This window comes from Podarcis filfolensis, assembly GCF_964270895.1.
Source record: "Podarcis filfolensis genome assembly, chromosome: 5".
NCBI lineage: Eukaryota > Metazoa > Chordata > Lepidosauria > Squamata > Lacertidae > Podarcis > Podarcis filfolensis.
This window is the reverse complement of record NC_139608.1, coordinates 96,915,618-96,938,497: the sequence shown is the minus strand read 5'-3', so window position 1 is coordinate 96,938,497 and position 22,880 is coordinate 96,915,618. Positions and strand designations below refer to the sequence as shown.

At 42.2% G+C, this 22,880-nt stretch overlaps 1 protein-coding gene across 1 annotated transcript in view; it reads left to right on the top strand.

Moving 5' to 3' along the window:
• The window catches only part of SHISAL1 (shisa like 1), a 177,928-nt gene that overhangs the window by 60,237 nt on the left and 94,811 nt on the right, over positions 1-22,880 (top strand). The window contains exons 2-3 of the mRNA XM_083616036.1: positions 1,273-1,443; positions 14,294-14,435. The gene's annotated coding sequence lies outside the window, so the exon portion shown is untranslated. The remainder of the gene's footprint in view (positions 1-1,272; positions 1,444-14,293; positions 14,436-22,880) is intronic.

Genomic DNA, 22,880 nt, shown 5'->3' with positions numbered 1-22,880 from the left:
ACCAAACAAGGAAAATAAAAATTTTAAAATATTCACTAGAGAAAAAAGTCACTATTGAGGTAAATTTTCATCTTCTTTTTTTATATCCCACATTTGAAGGGAAACTAGTAAAAGTCCAAGATGCAAAAAGAGATAAAACTTCTATGCATTATAGACGAGATCAAACATTGATTTCCCATTGTTCTGATGCAAAACACAGAGGATAAAGTCATGTCTTTATTAGGCCAAATCAATAACAAGGCATATAAAGAGATAAAAAGGAGTTATATTATTATTTTACCATCATTTGACCTTTTATAGCAGAAAAGGCAGTTTGCAATATACTAAAAACCAAGCCAAGGCATAACACCATGAATGTTGATTCCCCCTGTTAATGGTGCACATTAGTAGAAAACTCTCTCTCTCTCTCTCTCTCTCTCTCTCTCTCTCTCTCTCTCTCTCACACACACACACACACACACACACACACACACACTGCAAAGAGTTCCTTGAGGTGTGAGGTCCATTATTCTCTTACGTTTGAATTGTTTGGGGCCTATGGATACAACACTGCACTCCGAAATTAAATGTTCACATTCTAGCAACTAGGAGCCAAACTAGTTTGGCTGCAGGGGAAACCCCTGAAGGAGAACAACTCTGCCCCACCACCCAGGCCCCTACTGGCTGCGCCCTAGAGCAGCATGGGAGCAATTGCAAGATGGCACAGCCCACATGACTCCAGGTGACATATGAACTGGCTCTGTGGGGAAGTTGTTGGGATGGCTGAATCTAATTTGAAACTGAGCCATGGGGAGTTCTGGCAAAGCGATGGAAATGGCATGGCTTGGCAGATGCTTAGTTATGCCCTATAGTTAATCTGATTTAATGTGAAGATAGATGGAAGAATTTGAGAAGGGAGCCATAGGCCTCATGGACTAGAAGTTTTTATCTGATTCTTCTGAAAGGCAGGAAAGCTACTACACAAAACACTTGAGTCTTCCAGACCCCCTTGGAACGCCAGAGACAGGAAGATCAGGGGTTTCAGTTCATAAAACACTTTGCAGTCTTTTGAGCTGAAAAGTTCTAAAATGGGTGGAAGAACAGTATTAATAATGCAACATTTGATTTTTCTATTATTGATTTTGTCACAAAATTATGCTTTCAATATTTCATGACAATGTGAAGAACAAGACACCAACTTCTATGCAGAAGGAGGTTTGTTATAGATGCTCTTTAAAAAATAAATGGAAAGTGCAGTTATTCTGTTCATTTATATCTCACCTTTCCTCCCAGGTGGTGTGCATTGGCCTCCCCCTCCCCGTTGTATCTTCACAACATCCCTGTGGGTTAGGTTAGACAGTGACTAAGCAGAGGACTGAGTTGGATTTGAACCAGCTGACATTTCTGAAAAGTCTTCAGAAGCCTCTCCACCGATGCTGCATGGCAGCTGCAATGGGATGAAAGGTTGGTCTGTGTGATCTCTCAAGGATTCTCAAACCTGGATGTAAAAAAGAGACTGCTAGAGAGAGTCAAACTGGGTGGACAAGTTTAGCCTGGTCACTGTCCTTTGGTCAGGTTCATTGGCTCTAGTGGGGCTCAATGGCCAATCTCCCCATAACTAATAAAATGGCCAAAGTCTCTTTCTGAAAGGAGCATGTCTTGCTTCCACCAGCTTCTGTGGGGAATGATGCCATGCAGCTGCTTGAGAAAAAGCCATGTGCGTGTTTAGGATGAGTTTAGTCTTGGACTGGAAGAGACACACAAACTTGCTCTTTGCAAAAATCCTATTGTCCTGCTGGCCCCCTAGAAATTCGATGGGGAGCAGTGAATGGAAGACTAAATTAAAAATCTTCACTTATTCTCAACACAATGTATATGTGTAAATACAACCAAACAGCAGAATAACACCAGTAAACCTCCAGTGACCTCCTTCCACAGAAACAGAGTCTCAATGCAGATGGAAAGCCTGGAATTCTAACTAGCGATGGACACTTCTCATTCCTCTCTTCTTTCTCCCCCACCAAATCTTCAGTGTGCTACATTTTAAAATTAAAAAGTCCTCATGAAATTTTGTAAGGATTTTAATGCACATTTCCCCTAGCGTACACATTTTTGCAAGCAATTTTCTCTGATAGAATACATTTTTGTACACACACCCAAAAAGTATACACATTTTATTGCTAGGAAAACTGCACCACTGAATTCAGAAAGGTGTGAATTCCCAAGGAGAGCTGTGTTTCAGTTAGCATACTGTTTCAAGAAGCATAAATTAGGTAAATCAACATTAAAATGCAAACAGAACTGACTTCCTCCCCCGTACCTATGTGTAGCATAGTAATTGAATACACGTTCACCCTTCATAAACAGGGATATGTTTGTTTTGCTTTTAACTTGTAAAAGCAGGAGTGTTTCAGGGATGAGGAGCTGCTCCAGTATTCAGTCGTGGGATAGCTCAGTTGGTAGAGCATGAGAGTCTCAATATCAGGGTCATGGGTTCAAGTTCCTGCTTTGCAGGGGGTTGGACTAGATGACCCTCATGGTGCCTTCCAACTCTACAATTCTATGATTCTATGAATGCTAGGTAAGGGACGCAGGTGGCGCTGTGGATTAAACCACAGAGCTTAGGGCTTACCGATCAGAAGGTCGGTGGTTTGAATCCCCACAACGGGGTGAGCTCCCATTGCTCAGTCCCTGCTCCTGCTAACCTAGCAGTTTGAAAGCACATTAAAGTGCAAGTAGATAAATAGGTACCGCTCCAGCGGGAAGGTAAATGGTGTTTCTGTGCGCTGCTCTGGTTCGCCAGAAGCGGCTTAGTCATGCTGGCCACATGACCCGGAAGCTTTACGCCGGCTCCCTCGGCCAATAAAGCGAGATGAGCGCCACAACCCCAGTCGGTCATGACTGGACCTAATGGTCAGGGGTCCCTTTACCTTTACCTATGAATGCTAGTCAACAGCCACCTGCAACAGCTTCTGCTTATGATGGCTCAGCCTTCTGAAAAGAGGTATTGTATTTCCCTAGTTCAGTTTAAGGTATGTGCAAAGGCGGCAAAAGCGGCTTAATGGAAGGGAACAGGTACAATAGATGCAGATATACATACAGTGCTCCTTCCACCTTTGGCATTCTGGCAGCATAGCATGGCATGTGTTTTCATCTGCAGTCATCCTTTCCCCCCAGATTCATGGAGCTTTGGGATGCCTCCCTGATCCTTTGTCTGCAGCAGCTGAGGATACAGGGCATTGCCCTGCAAATCTGCCAGCAAGCCGCTTGAGGGGAGAAAAGGTGAAAGAACTGAAGTTCCCCTGGAGGTGAAACATTCATCAAAGGGTATTTCAGTGCAAATCAAGACAGCCTGCTCCTTGCAGGAAGGAGTTTGTAGGGTGAGAACTGTTAATAGGAATCTCTAACAATAGATGATTCCCAGTGGTTCAAGTGTTCTAATTGGGGAGGTTTGGATTTAATTTTCACACAGTGTGATCGGGCTCATATCTCTGAACCTGCATCTTTTCCCTGAAAGCATAAACAAACATGACTGCCTCTCAGAAGACTTCAGGCGCAATGACAAAGTTGCCTTTGAGTCACCTAGAATAGTAGGGAATGATATTTAATTACACACAGCCTAGTCTGATTAGCAGGGGTGAACAGAGCTCCTACTGAGGTTTGATTAAATTTCAGGAGATTGTAAGCCACTAAGCAACAGGGAAATATACGTTAGGAATGGGCAGAATGGCAGAGCATGTAATTTTAAAAACCCACAAGTTCTTTTTGCCGTTTTGCCCTCCAAATTCAACTTTTTGAATTTGTTGTTGTCATTAGACGGTTTTCTACAGCAATTGGAGATGTGAAAAGTCCTCCTGTGGCACTTTCCTGATTTTGATGGGATCTCGTTTACAGTCTCAGGCTTCATGATAGGCAACATCTGCAAAACATTTCAATTCTGTTGTTCCTCTCCTCTTGTTGAATCTGTGGATCTTGGTGGTCACTCACTCCGTTCACAGAGAAAGACACCACAGGACAAGTGCCATTTGCCTTGTGCCTCAGGATCATGCCTCAGGCAGACATGGAGCTTCTGTTACCTGAGGGAGGCAAGACATACACCTTCAGGAACAGCCTCAATTAACCCTTCTCCACCCTCCCTCGTTCAGCTCTGTGCTGGCTGTGCCTAAGCAGGACTCTACAATTTTGCCTTACAATTCACTTGATGTGGAATCAGGTTGTGCTATAGTCTGAGAACTTCCCTGGGCGGGGGTCTCTTCTGATATTACTTCCTCTTCTGAGAAGAGACACTGCAACATAGCAAGTGAGCCATAAGTAGTGTCTGCAGAAGTCTTCCATGTCAGTTTCACCTAACTATGCAGAAAATCTGGTTGGATGGGCATCTGTCATGCATGCTTCAGCTAAGATTCCTACATTGCAGGAAGTTGGACTAGATGACTTTTGGGGTCCTTTTTAACTCTACAATTCTATTATTCTATAATGACACTGCTGTCAAGTTTTTACACCCAACACCACTTGGGTCGGGCCTTACTACACAGTTGTCTGTGTGAGGAGTGGTGCAGCAACTGGATAGCAGGCACTCATGTGATGAACCCATGAAAAAGCAACTTCGGTGCAGCTGCTGTAATGTCTACAACACAGCCTCAACTTGAAGCTAAAGCCAGGAAAAATCTGACTCTTTCCCCCCAAACAGAGAAAGTCCAAAACTCTGATACCAAAATTACATTTATGGAATGGCCCTGCATTCACTTTTGTGAACAGGAACTGAAACAGATGCAAGCAAAGTCGTCAGATGTAGTGATCTACGAGCTGTTACTTTGAAGGAAATTCACAATATGTGAAGTAAGGATCTGATGTAGTATCGTGGCTAGCAGACAAAGGTGTGTATTAGCAAGTCCTCCACTGGAATCTCCCTTTCTCCATGACCTTGCCATAACTACAGTATGGGGAATAATAAACGTCATCTGCATTAAAAGGCTGCTGAAAGGATCACATCATTCAGAGATACAGACATTCGCAAATGTCGTTATAAATGCTACATATTAAGCAGCCCTCATCATACCAAAGGAAATGAAATTGTTCCAAATGAAATTCTGTCTGGACCGGTCTTGTGACACAAAGCAGCGACTTAACAAAAAATGCATCAAGGCACACATAATAATCTGCATGAAGGAAACCCTTCTATGCAGGAAATAAAACCCACAAAGATTTTTCAGACCATTCTAGAATGTAAATACTGTTTGGAAACTGAAACTCTTTCCTTTCGCCCTTTTGTTCATCTGCACTAGAAAGTAGAAATATGTATTCTGAGCGCAAAATATAGAGTGTGATGCTGTCTGAGAGATTCCCACATCATCCACCCACTCATTTTCTCACCAAGGGGCAGCGAAAGATGGAAATAACTCTCACGCCCACATACGCAATATACGTGTGCTCCTGGGCAATTTATTTATGATTAATAATATTTTATATGTAAAAAAAACTTGTGGGAAATGGAACAGGCAAACCCAATCCACACCCAGGTAAACTGAAGCCCATGTGGTTTATAGACCAATAATTCTACTGGAGCCCAATAAAAGTGAATCAACATACACAAAAAGACACTTCAACTTAAGGGAGCTGTGGAAAGATACAGGTACATTTGGGGAAGAAATATGAGATCCAAATTAGTTTCTGAGTTAGAGAGAGATTCTGTGTCCAGGCAATCCAAATTCTGTCCCAGGAAAAGCAGGATTTTGTTACCTGTATAAAAGGATGAAAATAGAGCAAATTTGCATAGTTTTCCCCAGCAATTTCTGTTCTGCTGCTGCTCATAGGTGGTACACTAAGGAACCCACAGCTTCTTTTTAACCAATGAAAATCTTACTTGGTCACCTATTTGGCTTCAGCAACTGCTCCCCCAAGCCTGGCATCAGCATCCAGCTTGGTGGGATACAAAGGGCACCACTTACCACAGCTGATGACAGCTGCCCTTTAAAAAACAAATGTTTACATATCTTTTTTTATAGACTGAGACTGTGAAAAGAATTGCTGAGCCATGCAGCTGTAGCTTTCACAGTTTCCATTACCTGTGGGCCCTACCCCAAATGTGGATAATGAAGATGGTGGCAGCTGCCTCACCTGGTACTTCCTCAGTCCAGGCGGTAAAGAGAAGTGCCAGGTCATTGGAGCTGCACTGGTTTCTGTGTTTGCTCCTTTCCCTCTATTGCCCATTGCTGCCCATCCCCTCTGCCCTCTGGGCTAACCAGCGAAGCACTAGGGGGTCCAATGACAGATTGCTGAGGGCCTACTCAAATCTGGTACTCAAATCTGGTAGGGTGGTCACTCACACATCACCCAAAAAGTGAAAATGGAGCACCAAAAAGAAGATAAGGGAGGTTGGCATAACATTTGCACATGCTGGTTTATATGTGCAAATGATAGGTGGAATTAAGTAGGTATACACACAGAGAACTAGGTGCACAACTGGACTTTTTCCTCCTTTCTGCTCCCCTAAACCTGTTCTGGGGGTTACTCCAACCTTACAAAGCAAGTTCAGAGCATGCAGTGGGAGGAGAGGGAAGCCCTGTCACACAAGTGGACCCTGCTCCATGCTTGCAACAACCTAGTTGAATCCTGCCCTTAGAAATCATTAAAAAGGTAAAGGACCCCTGACAGTTAAGTCCAGTCACAGACAACTCTGGGGTTATGGCGCTCATCTCGCTTTACAGGCTGAGAGAGCTGGCATTTGTCCGCAGACAGTTTTTCTGGGTCATGTGGCCAGCATGATTAAGCCACTTCTGGTGCAACTGAACATCGAAACCAGAGCAGCACATGGAAACGCTGTCTACCTTTCCACTGGAGTGGTACCTATTTATCTACTTGCACTGGTGTGCTTTCGAACTGCTAGGTTGGCAGGAGCTGGGACCAAGCAACAGGAGCTCACCCCATCACGGAGATTTGAACCACCAACCTTCTGATCAGCAAGTTCAAGAGACTCAGTGGTTTAGACCACAGCGCCACCCGCATCCCATTAGAAATCATTACAATAATTTAAATAGAAATACAATACTGTGAATTTGGTGTCCTGTGCGCTCGGGTCTGATCTCCAGACGGTAACTGTTGGTGGACAGCTTCAGGTATGGTTTCCATATGTCCGGGGAAAACTGGACATGTTCTCTTTTGGGGGGCCAACATGCCCATCCAGGAGGATTTTTACGTTTAAAAGGAAATGCCTGGGTTTGTCAAGCTTGTCAAGCTTGGGCTACACGCTGTGACTGCTGCCAGTCTGAGCTGGGGAAAGAGGCTTGTATGCCAGCTTCACCATTTCCTTCATTTGGTGCAGGTATTTTATATCCAGTATAAACAGGATACCATTTTTTGTACCTACCTACACACACACAAATCTTCGTACAAAGATTACCATAATAAAGGACAAAAGTGGTAAGGACCTAACAGAAGCAGAAGACATCAAGAAGAGGTGGAAAGAATACACAGAGGAATTATACCAGAAAGAAATGGATGCCTCGTACACCCCAGGTAGTGGGGTTGCTGACCTTGAGCCAGACATCCTGGAGAGTGAAGTCAAATGGGCCTTAGAAAGCACTGCTAATAACAAGGCCAGTGGAAGTGATGGTATTCCAGCTGAACTATTTAAAATTTTAAAAGATGATGCTGTTAAGGTGCTACACTCAATATGCCAGCAAGTTTGGAAAACTCAGCAGTGGCCAGAGGATTGGAGAAGATCAGTCTACATCCCAATCCCAAAGAAGGGCAGTGCCAAAGAATGCTCCAACTACCGCACAATTGCACTCATTTCACACGCCAGCAAGGTTATGCTTAAAATTCTACAAGGCAGGCTCAAGCAGTATGTGGACTGAGAACTCCCAGAAGTGCAAGCTGGATTTCGAAGGGGCAGAGGAACCAGAGACCAAATTGCAAACATGCGCTGGATTATGGAGAAAGCTAGAGTTCCAGAAAGACATCTACTTCTGCTTCATTGACTATGCAAACGCCTTTGACTGTGTCGACCACTGGAAGGACAGATCGTGAAGCTGAGGCTTTGGCCACCTCATGAGAAGAGAAGACTCCCTGGAAAAGACCCTGATGTTGGGAAAGATGGAGGGCACAAGGAGAAGAGGACAACAGTGGACGAGATGGTTGGATGGTGTTGTCGAAGCTACCAGCATGAGTCTGACCAAACTGCGGGAGGCAGTGGAAGACAGGAGTCCCTGGCGTACTCTGGTCCAGGGGGTCACGAAGAGTCGGACACGACTAAACGACTAAACGACTAAACAACAACAACAACACACACACAGCAAAGGCTCCTGTTTCCGAAAAGGACAGGGGGCATCTGATCTCTCCACTACTTTTAATTGTTCTCCAAGACCTGAAGGAGAGGAAAAAGGGGAAATAGGACATTCCGGAATCAGAAAGTGGGATGGCATTAACACCCCTAACTTCTTCCATAGCCACAGCACCCTTGAACTTAACGAGACTCCAACCATTGATCTCAAACTTTGCTCTCTGAGCTTCTCTCCAGCCTGCTGTTTGCTATCTCCACTGCATAATGCTCACCATACTTTTCTGTGTATAAGACTATGTTTTTTTCTTTAAAAATCATGCTAAGAAGTGGGGGTCGTCTTAGACATGGGTAGTGCATAGGGTGGACATTTGATTGGTTGCTGCCAAGGCTGTCAGTGGCTATTGTGCGTGTTATTGGTTGCTGTGTCAATGGGTGGCGTTGATTGGCTGACACTCTGGCAGTTGGGTGGGTGATTGGCAGCTTCTGCTGGCAATGGGACAGACAGGAGGCGGATTTAGCGACGAAGCTCAACAAATCTGTGCCATCTCCCCCTGTTTTCTTAAATTTGAGTCCCCCAAAATAGGGGTCATCTTATACATGGGGGCATCTTATGGACGGAAAAGTATGGTAACTTCACTCCTAAATTACCCTAAAATACTGGCATTGTCTTTTAAACTAACTGTCAGTAGATGGAGGGAGACCACTCATTTGCAAACGAAAATTTCCCTTGATCCATTATGTTGTCTTAATGGTTCATCCCCAGGCCATCACCTCAAAAGGAAATTAGCACTTCTTGATTACCTAGGATTAAAGGGTTGTCTGACACACAGCCTAATATACACGGATCTTGATTAGATTCTAACTCATGGGAATCTGACACACTGTTTTAACACATGAGCCTTAACACGAAGCCTGATCCAGAATTTAAGGTGTCTTGTACCCACCAACTCATAACAATACATTGAAGGTGCCTGCTTGATTTCATTGGGCGGGGAAATGTACTTTTTAATCTTTCTGGACAAAAGCTGAACATCTGAGAAAGGGACCTAGCATTTGAGGCTGAGTCAGAGCCTTGCTCCATCTTGCCCAATCTTGCACACTCTGGTTAGCAGTGGCTCAAATACCTGAAATCCTTTCATGAGAAGAAGCGCAAAGGATCTGTGATGAAGGGCCCTTCTGTGACTGGGGCCTCACAAAACCTGGCTGACCTGCACCATATTTGTGGCCTTCATTCGGTGTTCAAAAATCAGAATGGGTTATGCTAAAAAGTTAATCTGAAATGTAAAGAATGAATCAAGGTTCTTTCTATGGCTTGTGAAAGCAAACAAGTGAGCGATTTAAGGGTTATTACCATTTTAATCTTGCAAGCCTTTGAAATAGTAAAGGACATTAGCATCTCTGCATTGTGCTATATTACGCAAAGATTTAGGGCTCTTGCTTTCTTGCTTGCTTTTATGGTTGCTGTGTGGCAAAATGCTGTGAATAAAATGAGCATAGAAGCATTTTCTCCCCCTTCTTGTTAAAAACAAACAACCCTGCAGTCTTAGCAAAAGGGAGAGGAACTTCATGAATAATTCAGCTGCTCATGTTTACGCAAAACTTTAAGAAATGTGAATCAGAACTCAGAATGTAGCCCAACGTTTCCAAGATTGCTTCCACCTACACATTCTGCGCAGAAAGAAGCCTGTAGGTCAAAAACTGCAGGCAGCCCATAGGGAGACGAGCAATGCAAACCTGCGTTTTTCTTTCTGACTGCTAGCCTGGAAACTTAGAAGGTGAACTTAGAATGAGACTGGAATCAAATGTGGAATTCTGATTAAAGGTTTTCAGCAGGGCTGGCATTTGACCTATCAAAGAAGGGGGAATGCATAATGCAAAACTCATGCTTGGTCGGTTGTCCAGTGAATAATAGCTTGGTGTTTAAAGCTTAACCAGATTAATATAGTAAACAAGAAAACAGAGAATTATGTGTAACTTGTGAACCTGTTTTGGCTTCAGAAAAAAGATTCAGAATGTACTTCCCCTTGCAAATTAATTTGGCTCCCTCTGAAGCTGCACCATAATTCAAACAAGATTTGGAACTGTCAGAGGCAGGCCATTTAAATGTGATTAAGTTTGACCCAAAGGATAGCATTATTCATATCTCTGTAAATCCTACCAGGTGGTTGGCAGAATAAATTTACTTTTTGGCAATGCATAATTATGTGGTTGGGTAGAGTTTGGATTGAAATGTTTGCCAATTGTCAGCTATTATCAACTGAACACCTTTTGTTTGAACACCATCCAATAAGGACAAATGCACCATATATTCCAGAATTCCATATATCTAGAGTGGCCTGCCTTGTTTCCCAGACCTGCTAGAGTCAAGGTTACTGGTGTGTTCATCACCTGCTTCGCAACTCATGTTCTGCCCTTTCCAAGTGCTGTAACAACAGGCATTTCTCAACAGGAACAAGGATATCGGGTTCAGGAGGAAGCAGTGCAGGCACTAGCAGTTCTAGCGGCACAAGTCAATGGAGTCCCACCAAGCCCATTAAATGTGCAGCAGGGAGGAAGGGGCCTCTCAAGTGATGTGGCACAGGGCTGTGGAAAAGTTCTGGGAGGAACTCAAGCCTATTGCCAAAACTGAGGTGCCAACCCTTTGACCAGCTACCATAGCTATGCAATGAAATGTTTTTTTTTAAAGTGTGCATTTACTTGCTTAGAGTAGATAATAAGATGATAGAAAACTACAACAAAACACAGTACTGTTCAACTGAATTATAGCACAATTTTAACCACCTTAAACCAAACGCATGATATCCAAAAATTAGGATGATTAAATAACATTGTTGACAAATAATTGACTGATTGACTAATTAATCAATAGTATAGGTCTTTTGAGTGTTCAAAGGGTTCGTACATACTGTACATAATACTTAATCCTTGCCACAACCCTGTAAAGTAGGTGGTTATTATTACCCCATAGGTAGGGTCAGGTAAAGGATAAAGGGGACCCCTGACCATTAGGTCCAGTCGTGGCCGACTCTGGGGTTGCGGCGCTCATCTCGCTTTATTGGCCTAGGGAGCCAGCGTACAGCTTCCGGGTCATGTGGCCAGCAGGACTAAGCCGCTTCTGGTGAACCAGAGCAGCGCACGGAAACGCCGTTTACCTTCCCTATTTATCTACTTGCACTTTGACGTGCTTTCGAACTGCTAGGTTGGCAGGAGAGGTAGGGTCAGACCAACCCTCAAACAAGGTGAGGCAACTGCGTCAAGTGGCAGGATCCACAGGGGCAGCAGATCTGGTCTCCAAATAATGCCTTGCCCGCTGCTGCTGCCATGTGTTGCTTGGAGGCCAGTTCTGCCACCTACTTATCTGTTCCTCACCCCCTGGCATCTCTACAATGATCTCTTGGCGAATAGGAGGCACTGCTGGCATGGGCGTAGGCAGGGGGGCAGCTGCTCTCCCCCAAAATCAAGCAAATGAACAAAAATACCTAACTAAAAGTAGAAATTTGTTGACAGATTTTGACAGATTTTGAGCACCTGGGGTCAAAAGTCAGTAATTAAAAACAACGGTTTTTGAGACATTTCATTCTGAATCTGCTAGCCAGAGCCAGATAGAGGATTATGACAGGTGGGTGTGCTGCTGCCCCCTCCCAACATAATTCCTGGCTCTGGCCATGACTGCTGGTCTCTTCCTACCTCAAGGAATGAATCACATTGAGGGCACCACCACCTTTGATTCCCACTTCAGCTGTTGGGTAATATTGATTTGATTCCCCTCCTTGTTTCCAATGTAGATCTTCATGACTCCCTTCTTCCTTGGTGGGGCGGAGCAACATTTTGTAGTTCACCTCCGTGCCAAAATGTCTGAGGCCAACCCTGCCCATAGGAGAAGGAGGGCTAAGCCAGACAGAGAAATAGTTTGCCTTAAGGCCACCTCATAGGTTCATGGCAAAGGGGAGTTTCAATTTGGGATCGTCTGTTTATAAAGACTTAAACAGTTACCTTTAAATAAAGACGGAGAGTACCAAAACCTCAGCTGCAGGTGCTTTCTTGAGAGAGTGAGAACTCTTTAAGATATTTTACAATTTAATTAAAAGTCAACATTCATTGTTTGATGGAAAGACTATATTTAATATAAAAAGGTAAAGGTACCCCTGACCATTAGGTCCACTCTGGGGTTGCACACTCATCTCGCTCTATAGACCAAGGGAGCTGGCGTTTGTCTGCAGACAGCTTCCGGGTCATGTGGCCAGCATGACTAAGCCGCTTCTGGTGAACCAGAGCAGCAGACGGAAATGCCGTTTACCTTCCCACCGGAGCGGTACCTATTTATCTATTTGCACTTTTTGGCATGCTTTTGAACTGCTAGGTGGGCAGGAGCTGGGACGGAGCTCACCCCGTTGCGGGGATTCGAACCACCAACCTTCTGATCGGCAAGTCCAAGAGGCTCAGTGGTTTAGACCACAGTGCTACCCGCTTCCCACATTTTAATCAGTATATATTTAATATAGCCAGAACCAAAATAGACTAAAAACAAAAAACAAAGACCGAAATAGTGCTAAGGTTACTAGACGTCCCTGTTTCCCAGGGAGAGTCCCCGGATTTACAAATCAGTCCCCATACAAAATCCATTGAAGTTGAAAAGTGTCCCCGGATTCACTGAAAAAAATCTAGTAACCTTAAAATAGTCTTAATTTGAGTGTGGGTGTGGTTGTGTCAATGGTTAAAGTTTGCTCTCACTGATTAAAATTGGTCCACACTGAAGAATCGCTTAAAGCTTTAATCTGGTGATTAAAGTTTGCAAATCCATTACTGTTTCTTTGTCTTGCTTGAGGGAGTAGGTTACATTCTGTGAGGACTATGGAAGGGTTAATACTAAAAATCAGCTTCCAGACGTTGCTAAGCAACCGTGAACTGCCCTCTGGATCACTTACCAGCCAATGGCGATTTGTTCCGCTGATGTCATTTTGCTACCTTAATATCTATGCAGAAGAACTGTGTGGGTGGAGTTCTGTGAAAATCTACCTGAACTGCTTTTAATTAGTATCATCTAATAAAATTAATTCCTTTTCCTCCTCCAATTTAGCTCCAAAGCTTGATAACTTCGATGGAAGACTTAACAAAGCAAACTGTTGATAGTCATTCAAAATTATTTGTCCCTTCACAATATTTGGATCCTGCACTCAGATTGAACAGTTATTATATATATATATATATATATATATATATATATATATGCACATAAGATTTATATCCAGACTGTCTTCTGGAACAATAATCCTTTGGGAATAAATACCCATTTCAGCCTGGAAACATTATAGTTATAATAGTGACTGACAGCCTTATTCCCATGAAACTCTCACAGGGTTAAGGATCTTTACAAGTAAAGTTGATTCTGGTGAAACAGCATTAACTTGGAGCATAACGTCATTTATCTGAAAGCCTTGGGGAAAGGCATAATGTTTTTGAAAAAGGTTCCTTTTCACACAGGGATACATGGAACAGCTTGAATTACCGAGTGAAGGGCTGAATCTATTTTTTGTAGGGTTCAGGTTTTTCTGCAAACATTTGGGATGGAGAGAGGGTGAGGCTCATGGAGGGGGGAATCCCCCATTTTTTCATACCATTTTTGGTTCCTCTACACAGCAATTGTTCCCATCTGTAAATGTCCCTTTGCCACACACCCCACACCCCTGGTTGTTATTTAATTGAATGGACCTCTTCTCAGCCAGGCAGGGATCACGAAGTGAACATGAAGGTATCAATAAGCTATATAGTCAATCAAACCTACAGTTTATTTATTTATTTGGCTTTTATATGGATCTTACCAGAAGAGTTCAGAGGAATGCTCAACACTGGCATACAGAAAAACCACCGGGAACCAATAGTTGCTCTAGCCATGCAAAAATTAAACATCAAACACTCACACACGTACATATAAATGCCTATCATTTTAGAATGTAATAATTAATACATCAAAAGAATCAGAAGCTAGAAATGTTCTAAAGGTGCGCGTTCTCACTTTAATATTCTCTTTCTTAGCTTTTCAGGTGTAAAAGGAAATGAAGAATGGCAACTTTGCACCTGTCCTTTGGCCTGATGTGAATCACTGCTTAGATTTTCAGCAGACAATGGGACAATACGACAGTCTTGAACATGGCTTGATGATGCACATAAGAGACAGGTATTTGCCCTCTGCATAATATACCATTCCATTTGCATATACTGCTTTTTTTTACATAGGTAGATAAATGCAATGTAATGTGGTATATAGTGTTTGGGAAACAACAAGTATCAATGTTGTCCTTCTGCAAACCCCTGCCTAAAAAACCAAAGAATTGTAGAGTTGGAAGGTACACCAAAGGTCATCTATTCCAACCCCCTGCAATGCAGGAATCTCAACTATAGCATCCGTGACAGATGGCCATCCAACCTCTGCTTAAAAACCTCCAAGGAAGGAGAGTCCACCACCTTCCGAGGGAGACTGTTCCACTGTCAAACAGCTCTTACCGCCGCCAGAAAGTTCTTCCTGATGTTTAGTTGGAATCTCTTTTATTGTAGCTTGAATCCATTGGTTTGGGTCTTATGCCCAGGAGCAGGAGAAAACAAGCTTGCTGCATGTGATAGCCCTTGAGATATTTGAAAACGGCTATCATATGTTCTCTTTTACAGGTTAAATATACCCAACACCCTCAACCTTTGCATACGTTCCAGCTTATCAACCTCCTTCTTAAACTGTGGTGCTCAGAACTGGACACAGTATTCCAGGTGTGGTCTGACCAAGGCAGAATAGAGCGGGACTAGGACATCCCTTTAACTGGACACTGTAAGCCCTCCCTCCCTCCCTCTCATAGAGAGGAGCAAAGGGCACTTGTATGACCAGTGCTTTTTTTCTTAAAAAATGTTTAGAGGTACTCTCATTTTCCTACTCATATTGAAATACTGCCCCTCGATGAGGCCAAACTTAGATTCACAAAATGTTTAGGGGTGTGCGTACCCCCAGGAAAAAAGCACTGTGTATGATGCCGCTAAATGATGGTGGGGTAACAGATAATAATAATAATAATAATAATAATAATAATAATAATAATAATGCCCCGCCTATCTGCCTCGGTTTCCCAAGCCACTCTGGGCGGCTTCCAGTAAATCTAAAAACATAATAAAATGTCAAACATTAAAAACTACCCGATACAGGGCTGCCTTTAGATGTCTTCTAAAAGCCTTACCTTGTGTCTCATGCAAAGACACACTGTTCTGCCATCCCTGTTTTAGAAAGCTTTAAAAGACTGAAGGTTCATTCTTATAGGAGCAAAAATAATAATAATCTATGATTATTCTGTATTATGTAATTATTGTCTCAAGGGTATCATTAGATGACTAATGGAAGGTTTTGATCACTTGTTTTATACTGTATCAATAGAAATAGTGAAAATTGCTATTTCTCCTCAAAATATTGTAAAACTGGTTGTCAATCCAAGGGTGTGATAGGCCACAAACATTGTACTGTTTCCCCAAATGCTGGATTCCCCGTTCTCTAAGATTTGACTACGTGAATGGAACTTTGTTCTTTCCCAGTTTACACATCCTTGTTGTAGCTCAGACATGTCCAACAGGTAGATCACGATCAGAGAAAGAATGTGCCTGAGTTTCAAATGCTGGAATTAAACCACAGATAACTTTCCTAGGACCATCCAATTGGATACTAGGGCTGGGCAATATATCAATATATCGTCCAAAACTGGTTTGAAGCCCATATCATGGTCTTGGTTTCATAATTTTTGACCTGGCAATATAGCACAAATTATGATGTGTGTGAGGCCTGAGTGATGCCTGGCTTTTAACATTGTGATATATCACCAGGTAAACACTGTGATATACTGATATATCACGATGTCTGAAATAAGGATGTAACTATGTAGAGGTGAACAGGGCAATGTCCTGGTGTGACTTAGGGGGTCTAAAATGTATACATTTTTACTTACCTTCACATATTGCTACAACTGTTGTTTTATAGTTCAGAGCAACAGAGCAGAAGGAATCCTGAGAGAAACGATGACTGGCTTCACAGTTTTTCCCACATCACGAGTTTTTACATAGAACACACACACACACATCATGATTCACAATATATCATGGAAAATATAGCATTTGGGGGAGAGGGGTGCGCTGAATCCTTCCCTCCGAGATGCTAGTTTTCCATCCACATGGTGTGCGTTTTGATTTCAGGAGAATAATCCAAATGTCCAAGACAGGAGAAGCTGTACCACTTCATTCTTCTGCTTGTAGATGGTGTTTTTAGTTGTAAGCAAAGTATCTTATTTTTTTGACTGAAACTCCAGTGCCGTTCTGTTGTTTTAATGCTTTCAGAGCAACAGCTACTACAGGATCCCTTCTACACTCTGCTGAGTCATTGTTTTAACACATATTCTGATATGAAAGTTCAGACACCTATTGAATCACAAACACCAGTTTTTGCAACAGTTATGTGTTTGCTTCCAATTTTCCATTCAGAAACAACTTCAGCTGACTTTTGTTCAGTCGTAAGCAAATTTCTGTGTTGCTTTTTTGCTCTTGCTTCATGCCTAGATTTTAAAGAATTTATTAAAAAGGAAAAGGAATAAAAAAGGATTAGATCAGTGGTAGCCAAACTTTTTTGCAAAATTGTCTCAAGTGACTCATTCCAGGGTGTGGAATGATGCCACTATATTGTATACTATGTGGATATGGTGATGAAGAAGTTATTGTACGGTGAGGGAAGTTTCAAATATTCTATTGTAAACATGGGGGGGGGAGTGGAATTGGTAAAGGATTAATTGTGTGAAGAGATAAACCATCAGTTCATATTGACAAGCTGGAACAGGTGCAGAGGAGGGCTACCAAGATGATCAAGGGTCTGGAAAGCCTTATGAGGAATGGTTGAAGGAGCTGGGTATGTTTGGCCTGGAACAGAGGAGACAGAGAGGAGATAAGATAACCACCTTCAAATATCTAAAGGGCTAGATAAATCATATTTCAATAATCAACTGAAGGATGTTTCATGACTAGATATTCCGTTTGACAGGCAGATATCCGAGAATCCAGAGAAAGAGGCATCAGTATTCAAGTCAAAGTCTCTACTACAATTCCAAAACAATTAAAGCAATTCCTAAAGCAATTAAAGCAGTTCATGAAAATATCTATCATTGTTTTGAATGCCAAAAAGCACCTGTTCCAATCTGCAAGTGCAGTGGGAGAACAGTATACCCTGCTGTTGGAAGGCCATCTGTCACGGATGCTTTAGCTGAGAGTCCTGAATTGCAGGGGTTGGACTAAATGACCCTTGGGGTCCCTTCCAACTCTACAGTTGTATGATCCTATGATTCTGTGCTGAGAAGACAATACTTAGCAGCAGATTAAGGGCTGTTGGCATCTCCTTTGCTCTATGCTCTATCATGCCACATTGCTTAAATATTTCCAGGCCAAATTAATTAGAATTTGTTGCATAGCATACCTAACATGGTTTGAATCTGTCACAAGCAACAGATTCTTTCCATTTATTTCATCAGTAGCCCTGACTTTTTCTCCTTGCTCATTGCTGTGAATTTTGTCCAAGATTTTCTAAGTGCAGTCCTTGTTTAGCACGCAGTGTTTTAAACCGCAGTAGTGTGCTCATTAATTAACGAAACATGTAAAAGTACCCCAGCCTTTCAGCTGTGCTCAGACATGAACTAAGCCAACAGCAAAATTAACAAATAATAGGGATGCACAAAGCCTGTCCCTTTATTTTTATACTGTTTTCTGCTTTTCTGACTCATTGTCTTGGATAGCATTGCTTTCAGAAACCACACAGCTGTAAATACAATGTACTTCAGCATGTGCATTTAATGTGCATGCTGCCAATTGCTTTCATTATGAGACAAATTCCTATGCACATTTCCACTTTACAGACTGTCTTCAAATTGTTATTTTTGCTTTTGGTTTTGGTGGGCATAAATTGGGTGCCTACCAGAATGCAGAGAAGGCAGGAAGTACCTGTGGATATAAATAACTTTACAGTAAGGCTGGATCTAGACGCATCAAAGAAGCGTTTTCAGATTAAAGCGTTGTAAATTTAAACAAGGAAAACAGGTAGAGAAAAATGGGACTCCACATCTCTGTCTGGTGGCACAATGTTATATTGCACATACAACACATATAAATCACTTTTTCTTTGCCAGTCTAGCTGAGTCCCAGGTCTGCAACTTACACAGGGGTTACATTCATTCCAGGAATCGTGCCTATTGTCCAAACTGCATATATTCAAAACACATTGAGTGCAGTTGGGTGGCATTGCCCAAGTTGTTCCCTCTGGATGCCTGCCTCCCATATACAGTATTAGGACTGAGGCACCAAGTTAGGGAAATGGATAACGGCACATGAAATCCTAGATAGCACAAAAATTGTTGGCGTACCATCTCAGACAAAAGTCACTGGCGTAATTCCACAAATGAGCATTTGAAGCTGAAAGTGCCAACCAGTGCTGTCCTAATTTGACATCCTGTTAGAGCAAAGACGACACGATTTTTTAAACTCAAGTAAAGCTAAACACATATCTGCGTATGAAATGTTGGACAAGCTTTCCATTCTACTAATTCAGCCAAGACTGGAAAGACATTTCCTGTCTGTTATCCACACAGCAGATCTTGCCCATTGCTTGAACTTATGAGTCTTCAGAGCCTGCCGTAAATCACAATAGTTGCTGCCAAGAAAATCAATATGTGTTTTAGCAGCAGCTTTCTGAAATCTGTTTGTACTCTTGGCCATGGTGGAGCAACACAAGGAAGCAATACTTTGTGAGGAGGACCCCCTACTGCTCTGCAGAAGATGAAGTTAGCAAATAAACACTACTCCCCAGAGCATCACTTTTGAGTATCTCTTAAGGTTTTTTCTTTTCTTAACTTGGCTTGCCAAAAAGGCAGGGAAGCACACAGAAGGAAGAACTATGAGTTTCAGCTGAAGCACTTAAAACCAGCCAACCACATTTCCAAATGTAGGCCTGAAGATATGCATCACACACACTCTTACATAAACAAAATCTCGTGGAAAGGATGCTAGCAAGCACTGCTCTTCTTAGAGAATAATACTGCCCAAACAGCAACTAATTAAACAGTCTTTTCTTGCTTATAAATAGTAAATAAAATCAGAGAGCCCTTGTGGTGTAGTGGGGCAGAGTGGACTTGAAGAAGCTTGGCTAGCACCTACGCTCGGCGGAGTCAGGTAACTGACGAGGCCTGCAAAGAGTCCATTGTCGCTCTGTTCATGTTTGTGTTGTCTGGGTAGAGTGTCCTCCTAAACAAGGGCAGCTGCTACCATAAGGAAAGGAAGCAGTGGGGAGAGGCAGAATTCTGTGTTTGTTTCATTTCGGGAAGGGGTTCCACTAATATTCAAATCAGGCAGCACGAAACTTCAGTTGTAGTAAACTCTTATTTCAAATTGCATCCACTTACACTGAGGGATTAAGACTTCCTTACGCAATAGATTTTCACAAAAACAGCAAGCCCTTTTCTGTTCCACTGAATTTTTAGATGCACCCAAAAAGTATATTTGGGGGCCAAAACAAACAAGATAGGTAAGGGGGAAATACTAGACAGGAATGTCTAATATTTTTCTTGATTTTGGTGCTCCATGCCTAATTTATACAATTGGGCCAAATGGTCTAGATTTTATTAGCACTTAGAAAAGCCACATTACCTGCCATCCATATCAGCTGGAAATCTGTTCACTGCAAATTGCTTAGGTAAAGAGAAATTCATATTCCACACACAAAATCCAACCTTCAAAACGAATTCTCCTTGAACTTCCTACACAAACAATCCCCACCCACTTATCTATGCTGCTTCTGAGTATTTCACTGGGTTTGGGGTGTCGCCTGTGACACAACATGCCTCCAGATTGTCTTGTGGGGACTCTGATTGAGGGATTCATGCTCCTAGCAGTATTTTAAGTTTGCGCAATTCAAGCATGACAAATGCAATAAATACATGAATAAGAATTGTTGAGATTTGGAAAGAGAAGGGGAAATGCATTGAAAAGTGTGGGGTAAACGAATGATTAATGGAAAGATGTGTAAACACCCTGCAAGCAAATCAAAAGGAATGTTCATTGTTGTATAAGTGCCCCACAAAAAAAAAGGAACAAATGTTCGATATATACTGGCCATAGGCTAACCACTGTTTCAGTTTTATGCAAGCAAATCAGAATGAATGCTCAATAAACAGGACATTTAGAGGAGCCCAGAGATAGTCTAAATTCTTGCTACTCTCATTAAAAAAATAAGTTTTATTGGAAGCCATGTCAAGCCTTGAAGAAACGGTGTATCCATTTTTTAAATGACTAACTAAAATAAATATTCTGCACACATACAGGATTGGTTATGGAACCAAAGCATCCAAATAAATCACCCTGTACTCTTTGGTTACAAAAGTGATAGGTAAGGCAGTATAAATCAAAACAGAAAATACTTTTTAATTTAAAATAATTTTTAATAAAAACAAGGTTACTTGACTTCCTGAACACATGGCACACAGTAAGTATCTTTTTCACAAATGTGGTATGTTTTTATTATTCAGTTGGATATTTCCGTGACTTCATTGCCCACATAATCATGCTGAAAGGATGTAAATCTTTACTGTCCAACCCACAAATTACACTGGAATACTTGGGTTCGATCCGGTTTGGTGGCTTCTGGATGAACATCTTCCACTCCATCTGCTGCATCCATAATGAGCAGGCAGAGGGAGAACAGAAGACCCTCCTCACAGAAAGGAGTGGAGGTGCTCTTCTCTTCTGGCTCTTTTTAGAACACCACTGAGCCACTGGCTCATCTTTACAGGCCAGTTGATCTTTAAAACGAGGAGGCCTTTGCTTTCTTAAGATATACATATCCACTGTTTGGCTATTCTTTAACTTTAAAGTTCTGCTTGATACCAGTGAGACCTATGTGCAACCACATGTGTTTGTGGGTAGTGCTGTTGCATCAAAGGGGATGAGAGCCCAGTGCACCAGCTCTGTAGGTACACAAATTATGAGGTGAATCAGGGTGATTCTGAGAAGGTCCTCACATTTCTGAGTTGGACCACACCATTAGAGAGGCATCTCAAGGCAGGACAGGGACTCCCTAAGCCACTAGCAGCCATTGAGATGGCATTGGTGGAAGACCACTGCTCCAGTCTGAAGCCCCCACCGCCATGCACTGCTCCAGGCCAAGCTCCTTGCACATCCTCTCTCCCTCTTGGTAACCACCAGGGACCCATTGTGTTGGGAAGCCAGGAGAGCAATGGTAGTCAAAGCCACACTACCTCAGAGCTTTTATTGACAACAAACCCCCAAATTTGGGATCCCCTCTAAACTGGTGCCAAAGTTTTTCACTCATTTTGTGCCATTTTGTACCCACATTTTGGGGTTTTTTAAATGATTTCTTAAATGATTTTATTTTAATTTTGCATTTTCAATTTTACAATATAAAAACAGAATAAAAAATAAATAAATATAAAATCCCCTTTGTCTTTCCTCCCCCACCCCCTCTGTGGATCTTCATCTAATGATTTCCCCCTCTGCATTTCTTCTGTAGCTTTTTTTTATATATAAATCCTTTATCACTCCATAGTTCAAATTTTAGCTACAAGTTCTATGTCAATGCTACCAATGTGTGTGTTTACAGTATTTTTAAAAATAAATTATAAACTTTCTCCATTCATTAAAAGTCGGTCTCTTCCTGGTTTCTAATTCTTCTTGTAAGTTTTGACATCGCTGCATAGTTCATCAGTTTTATCTGCCACTCTTCCTTGGTCAGAGTTGTGCTATCTTTCCATCTAAGCAACGGCTAAGGGAGCTGGGCATGTTTAGCCTGGAGAAGAGGAGGTTAAGGGGTGATATGATAGCCATGTTCAAATATATAAAAGGATGTCACATAGAGGAGGGAGAAAGGTTGTTTTCTGCTGCTCCAGAGAAGCGGACACGGAGCAATGGATCCAAACTACAAGAAAGAAGATTCCACCTAAACATTAGGAAGAACTTCCTGACAGTAAGAGCTGTTCGACAGTGGAATTTGCTGCCAAGGAGTGTGGTGGAGTCTCCTTCTTTGGAGGTCTTTAAGCAGAGGCTTGACAACCATATGTCAGGAGTGCTCTGATGGTGTTTCCTGCTTGGCAGGGGGTTGGACTCGATGGCCCTTGTGGTCTCTTCCAACTCTATGATTCTATGATCTCTCAGCTAACAGCATCCGTGCAGCCGTGGTTGCATATGTGAATAACTTTGTCTGGTCCTTCGGGATCTCTGGACCTAAAATACTTAAAAGAAAAGCTTCTGGTTTCAGCATTTTTTTAAATTCATTATATTTCGTTGTACCTCAAACCCCATGTTTTATACCACTCCCCAAACTGAATAATTGATACATCAAACTGGTGTTTGAAGCTAACACCCAAATATCAAACATTGTCTTATTCACTCCAAACTGCTGCCAAACTTTTGGAATAGTTTTGCATGGTTTTGTACCACAAACCCTGTGTTTTGTACTGCCCCCCTCAAACTGAGTAACTGATACTCAAACCTGTAAGAAAAATACTTCATTAAGGAAATTCTCCCCCCTACCCAGGATGCTTCCCCACTGATG